The sequence below is a fragment of the Nelumbo nucifera genome, chromosome 8 (assembly GCF_055504915.1).
Source record: "Nelumbo nucifera cultivar China Antique chromosome 8, China Antique-T2T, whole genome shotgun sequence".
NCBI lineage: Eukaryota > Viridiplantae > Streptophyta > Magnoliopsida > Proteales > Nelumbonaceae > Nelumbo > Nelumbo nucifera.
The window spans coordinates 57,810,173-57,816,854 of record NC_142656.1 but is presented as its reverse complement, the minus strand read 5'-3'; positions in this window follow the sequence as shown (position 1 = coordinate 57,816,854).

Below are 6,682 nucleotides of genomic sequence, written 5' to 3'. Positions count from 1 at the left end.
CGATGGAGGGAGTGTGAGCACGACTTCAGATTAGTCTTTCTCCAAAGACTGATATCAACAACACTTCTTGATCACTCCTATAGTGGAGATCGAACTGGCAATGGTGGCCACAGGAGGAGGCGCAAGAGCAGAAGATGGCGTAGTCTTACTGTAGCTGTCTTCTCTCTTTTTGTGATCTGAAATCTAATATGATGATATGATGTATAGAATGGTTCACCCCCTCCTCCTTTTATAGCATTAAAGATAGCTCTTAATCTCATTAGGAATTTCCTAATCCAAATCTGTTTTTGGATCAGGAGTTCTCTTTAAGAGATAATGATAAGTCATTATCTTATCTGCATATTAGATTAGCCTTCCTAATCTTATTAGGAGTTTCCAGATCCAAATCTGTATTTGGATCTGGACTCTCTGAGTGGATAGGGATAACTCCCTATCCTATCTGCTGATCCAAATCCTAAATCCGCCCCCTTCTTTAACTAATCAAATTAGACCAGTTCGAATTGGGCTTTAAACCCATTAAGTCCATGTGCTCACTAACCTTCCAAACTACTGCCCAGTTGGGTTTCCTTGTATGGCGTGGGACCCAAACATTGATCTACACATCAGCCACATGGGTTCAGCCTAGCCTCTGTTACAAGGCCTGGCCGAATTCACTGTTATGGATAGTGAACCCCTGAGCCCATCACTATGGGCTCTTAATGAGCCCAACACTTACACTAAGTGGTCCCTGGGCCAAGCCACCTTAGAAAAATCCAGGGACTGTGGGCAGATGCAAGATTAGCCCATCAGGTACTATCCTCAATGGTTTTACACTTAACCTCTCAGCCCATAACGATCAAACATTGCCCGATAAGAGATGACTTCTCCCTTAGCTGCAAGGAACAGTGTTTACACTAAGTGGTCCCTAGGCCAAGCCACCTTATAAAAACCCAGGGACTGTGGGCAGATGCAAGATTAGCCCACCAGGTACTACCCTCAATGGTCTTACACTTAACCTCTCAGCCCATAATGATCAAACACTGCCCGACAAGAGATGACATCTCCATCAGCTGCAAGGAACAATGTTGCACTATCTACTCACATGGATCCCGGGAATTAAAACATTTTGCAAACATTGCAAACATATATATATGTATGTATGTATGTATATATAACGATTGAAATTGGCTGCCGGCAGCTTTGGTTTCCATCAAAAAGAGTGCACCCCCGATCATTACCTTTGTCCGACAAAGGGGCTGATCCTGTCACTATGATCACCCACTCAGATGAATTCTCAGACTATCCCAACATACCCAGGTTTTGACCCCCTCTAAGGATCTTACTGATTGGCATATCAAAGACATTCCAATCCGACACCTAATGCAGTATCATAATTGAGTTTAGGGGTTAGGTGTAATATTCCAATTTTGCCCATCAATCTCTAAAGTCCATGGAAATACTGGAATTCTGGTCAGGTGTAACATTCTTGTGTTGCAACCCACGACTACTGCCAAGAACCCATCACCTTCTTTTCTCAGTCTCAGTGTAAATCGCCAACATCACCTTCTTGTGTTGCAACCCACGATTGCCGCCAGGAATCCACACCTGCCGTCGTCCCCTGCCTCAATCAGTCGAATTCAAATCGAATTGGATATTCGATTTGATAATCGAAATCGAATTTGAACTCAAAGATTTGATATCCGTTGGATATCGAATCGAATTCGAATATTAGTGTTCATAATCGGTTTTGAATTTGAATCTAGCCTGATTCGATTCGAATTCAATCCGTTTACAAGCCTATCATACGCATAGTAAAACATGGATGATGGATTATGGATGGAATGGGAACCATTTCATATCGGCCATGGTATGTCGTCCGGCATTGTAATTGTCACGAAACTCATCATCAATCTTAGATTATAAACAAGATCAAACAAACAAACAATTAAGCCAATAAACAGAGAGATAAAATTATCCAGAAATGTACCATATTGAAATTATAGAGAAAATGAAGTAAAATTGAGCACGGGAGTAAGTAAACGATTCTTGAGTCTACAACTGCTCACAATGTGATACGCAGTACTGGCGCCCAATTAAGGATCAAAGTATCAGTATTGGATATCATATCGAATAACTTGGATACGAATACGGATATGGATATGCTTTGGAAACATATGGATATGAACAGAAGACATAGAAACGGTTGGATATGCTAGTGAAATGCATACAAATCACATAAATACATTAATCATACTAAACCAAAAGCTTAATTATCTATAAATAAGATATAAACACATGAGAAATGCATACTTCAATAGGTAATATGAAGAAAAATATTATAATAAACAATACCAGGACTCTAGAACATTCAAACATTGTACAATAAATATCACTCTTTCAATTTTATAATTATAAACTTAACTTTTTATTAATTTTTGGGAATATTTATAACTTAGTAATTTATTTAAATAGCAACTATTTTTAAATAATAAATATGTTTTCATTTTTAACATATAATGTTTTTATTTTACACATAATTGTAAAATAAAACAAATAAATCATTTAGGTAGATAAAATAAATTATATTTAATTTTTAGTTTTTATTAAAATTTTTGGGAAAATTAAATCTTAAATTATTCATTTTGGTTTTACAATTATAATTTTCTGTTTTTCACTAATTTTGTTGGGGAAATTTATTTATTTAGTATTTTTATATAATAACTCTATTTTTTCAAATAATAACTATTTTGTTTTTCTTTAATTTTCAATTTTTATTAATGTTTTTAGAAAAGCTAAATCTTAAATTATTTATTTTAGTTTTCATAATACTATTTTTTAACTTGTATTAAAGATGAAAAACAATTCAAAAGTACTCAATGTACAATTTTGTCAATCTAGACACAGATACACCTTCATATCGGTGTGTATTGGATTGTATCCACCGATACGGTGTGATACGACCCAATACACATGACTCGTAGGATACGTATCCAGTCGTAGCGTATCCTGTATCCATGATCATGGATACGGATATGATACGGCCCGTATTGATACCTTAATCCTTGCGCCCAATACATTAACCGGAATTCAAACTTCAAACTTTGGAGTTCCATTCATTTTGTATGTATTTGGTTCCATAGGCATTTATGGATAGGCTGATCATTTGTATTTTTTTACTTTAAACGCTTCTTTTTGTTGTCTGATTGGGTTTCACTTTAAATGTTTTTTATTCTCCATCTCAAATTAATACCCATTAAAGTGTGTCACATCAACATTTAGTTTCAAGAAACGCTGAGGCATTGGAGGAAACAAGAATTTAACGTTTTCCCAAATGCTCCATGCACAAAAATCAAAGCATTTCAGTTTTCTACTATTTATTTGATGGGTCCCACTATGATATGGAAAACCATATCATATCTAAAAGTTCTATTACTGCCACCTATACAACGGTTACTGAATTTATTTAACCGGTAATTATTTTTTTATATATTAATTAAAATTTAAAACACCCTTTAACCTATCCGTTAACCGAATCCTCGTTACCCATTCTTATCTCCTTCAAGTTCCCTCTTCTAGTCGAACTTCTCTCTTTTGAAATCGTAAATCCACAATTGGGTTATGGATTGGACCTAAATAAAGGATTTGGATTTGGTGAATACATACCCCGAAATTTATGCGAGTCAAAATAATGTTCTCTCCTGTATATAAATGGACGGGCAATTGCTTGATGGTTGTCAAACAAAGCTGAAACAATCTTAGATTGAACTTTAATCACCTTTTCATTGTCAAAAGCCTAATCATTTTATGCATATTGTTTCAAAATAATCTTGTCATCCTTATAGCGCTTAGCCTCTACTAACATGTCAGCAATGCGTTGGGGATCCACCTCTATATTTATTTTCCGCTGTAAGGCATCAATTCGATCCTCAAATGATCGCATTGTGTTTACAACTATAAGTAAGTGTTTCATCAAGATGAAATACTGATGTAACGGTTTCTGGTTACGTATCAATTTTTTGGTTAAGTACCTCGTCAGTTCATCTGCTCCCTAAAGGCCTGTGATTCAGGGGCTGAAGTTGAGCTCCCTAGCGTAGCACAATTCAGCTGCTCCCTGTTGGAGATGATCTGGCTACCGACAACGACGGGAACTGAACCGACTACTCCCTGTTGGCGATGAGCTGTTCATCTTTGTAGGTGGCAGGAGCTGAGGGACCTACGAGAACTAAATCAGAGAACCTGAGGGTGTTTACTTGGCGAGGTCACTCCGATGGCTAAGTCAGCACTTAGTAGTGAGCTGAAAATGATATAAGAGAATGAGAGAGCTAGAGAGCAGGGGTTACCATCACCTCTCGCCCCTGGGGGGTGAGGCCTTTATATACAAGAGTCTTCGTAGGTTTGGTGGAGTAGTTCCCCGCTGTGATGGGACCTGCTTTCATGTTAGGTGGGGATAAAGCCACAAATTGGTAAGGTTGCCCATTTTCGCCTAAGTTGGGGAGTGGATGAGCTAATATAGTCGTTACAAGTCACAATCCCGTAAAACGTAGGGTACGGCGGTGAGCTCCTCGAGGTTGTCAGGTTGGCGTGTGGCCTAGGCAGCCAGCTCGCGCCACAGCCAGGTTGTGCCTGTGCCAGGCCGCGCTTGTGTCAAGCTACGCCTAGCAGGACACCATCAACTTAGCAAAGGCAAGTTGTTGCCAAAGTAGTCCCGGGTGTCACCTAGTTGTTATGAGGGGCCAGGCTACAAGATGGTGAGCTACTTGTGGCGAGCTTTCTATAAGTGGCGAGCTCGAGTTGTCTAGTTGTCAAGAGGCTGCGCTTAGTTGGCATGAGGTGTCACGTGTCACAATGTCACTAGAGGGCCAAATCCACCCTCATCATTTGCCCCCCACTCCCGAGCTGAAAGTAACTCGTCGAAGGGAGTGATTTCTCCTTTTGGCCCGTAATTCGACGAGCTCGTAAGCATTGATTCAGTTTCTTAAGCTCTGGGAGCTGCTTGGAAGCAAGCATCCCGTAAAGTGCTGAGGTCTCTTCCAGTTCAGTATTATAGCCCTTAGGTTCTGGGAGCGACTTGTGGTCCACTCCTGGACTTTGCCCATGCTGAAGAGGCGACTAGGTCTTATGCAATATTGTGGCCCTTAGGCTTTGGGAGCGACTTATAGTCCACTCCTGAACTTTGCCCATGCTGAAGAGGCAACTGGGTCTTGAGTAGTATTGTGGCCCTTAGGCTTTGGGAGCGACTTATAGTCCACTCCTGAACTTTATCCATGCTGAAGAGGCAACTAGGTCTTGAGCAGTATTGTGGCCATTAGGCTTTGGGAGCGACTTATAGTCCACTCCTGAACTTTGCCCATGCCGAAGAGGCAACTAGGTCTTGAGCAGTATTGAAGTCTTTTATCAGTTCGTCAGTTCGCGCCTGGGCCAGGCCGCCAGGTCGGCACCCGTGCCAGGTCGTGCCAAGTCAGTGCAGGCCGCGCCAGGCTGCCAGGCCGTGCGTAGGCCGCACCAGGCCACCAGGTGGGCGCCTTAGAGCTATGAAGCGAGAGCTTCATTTTCTTTGAGTTTATAAAAAACGGAAACTATAAAGCGAGAGCTTCAATTTCTAAAAGGGTGAGGACTTAGCTTTTTGGGAGAAGAGGACTTAGCTTTTTGTAGGATGAGAACTTAGCTTTTTGTAGCGTGTTCCCACAGACGGCGCCAATTGATGTAATGGTTTCTTATCTGTATCAGTTTTTTGGGTACCTCGTCAGCTCGTTTGCTCCCCAGAGGCTTGTGACTCAAGGGCTAAAGTGGAGCTCCCTAGCGTAGCGCAACCCAGTTGCTCCCTACTGGAGATGATCTGGCTACTAGCAACGACGGGAAATGAACTGGCTACTCCCTGTTGGCGATGACCTGCTCATCTTTGTAGGCGGCGGGAGTTGAGGGACCTGCGAGAACTAAATCAGAGAACCCGGGGGTGTTTACCCGGCGAGGTCACTCTGATGGCTAAGTCAGCACTTAGTAGCGAGTTGAAAATGATATAAGAGAATGAGAGAGCTAGAGAGCAGGGGTTACCATCACCTCTCGCCCCTGGGGGGTAAGGCCTTTATATACAGGAGTCCTCGCGGGTTTGGTGGAGCAGTTCCTGGATTCCCGTTGTGACGGGACCTGCTTTCATGTTAGGTGGGGATAAAGCCACCAACTGGTAAGGTTGCCCATTTCTGCCTAAGTCGGGGAGTGGGTGAGCTAATATAGCCATTACAAGTCACAATCCCGTAAAACGCGGGGTACGGTGGTGAGCTCCTCGGGGTTGTCAGGTTGGCGCGTGGCCCAGGTCGCCAAGTCACGCTTGTGCCAGGCCACGCCTGTGCCGGGCTACGCCTAGTGGGACACCATCAACTTAGCAAAGGCAAGTTGTTGCCAAAATGGCCCCGGGTGTCACCTAGTTGTTCTGAGGTACCAGGCTACAAGATGGTGAGCTGCTTGTGGCGAGATGCCTGTGGCGAGCTGTCTGTGGCGAGCTGCCTGGTGGCGAGCTGCCTAGTGGCGAACTGCCTAGTGGCGAACTGCCTATGAGTGGCGAACTTGAACTGTCTAGTTGTCAAGAGGCTACACTTAATTGGCATGAGGTACCAGGTGTCACAATGTCACTGGAGGGCCAAATCCACCCTTATCAAATACCATGCCAAGACATCTAAGATTTAGCATGAAAAGACAAGAATTGTAA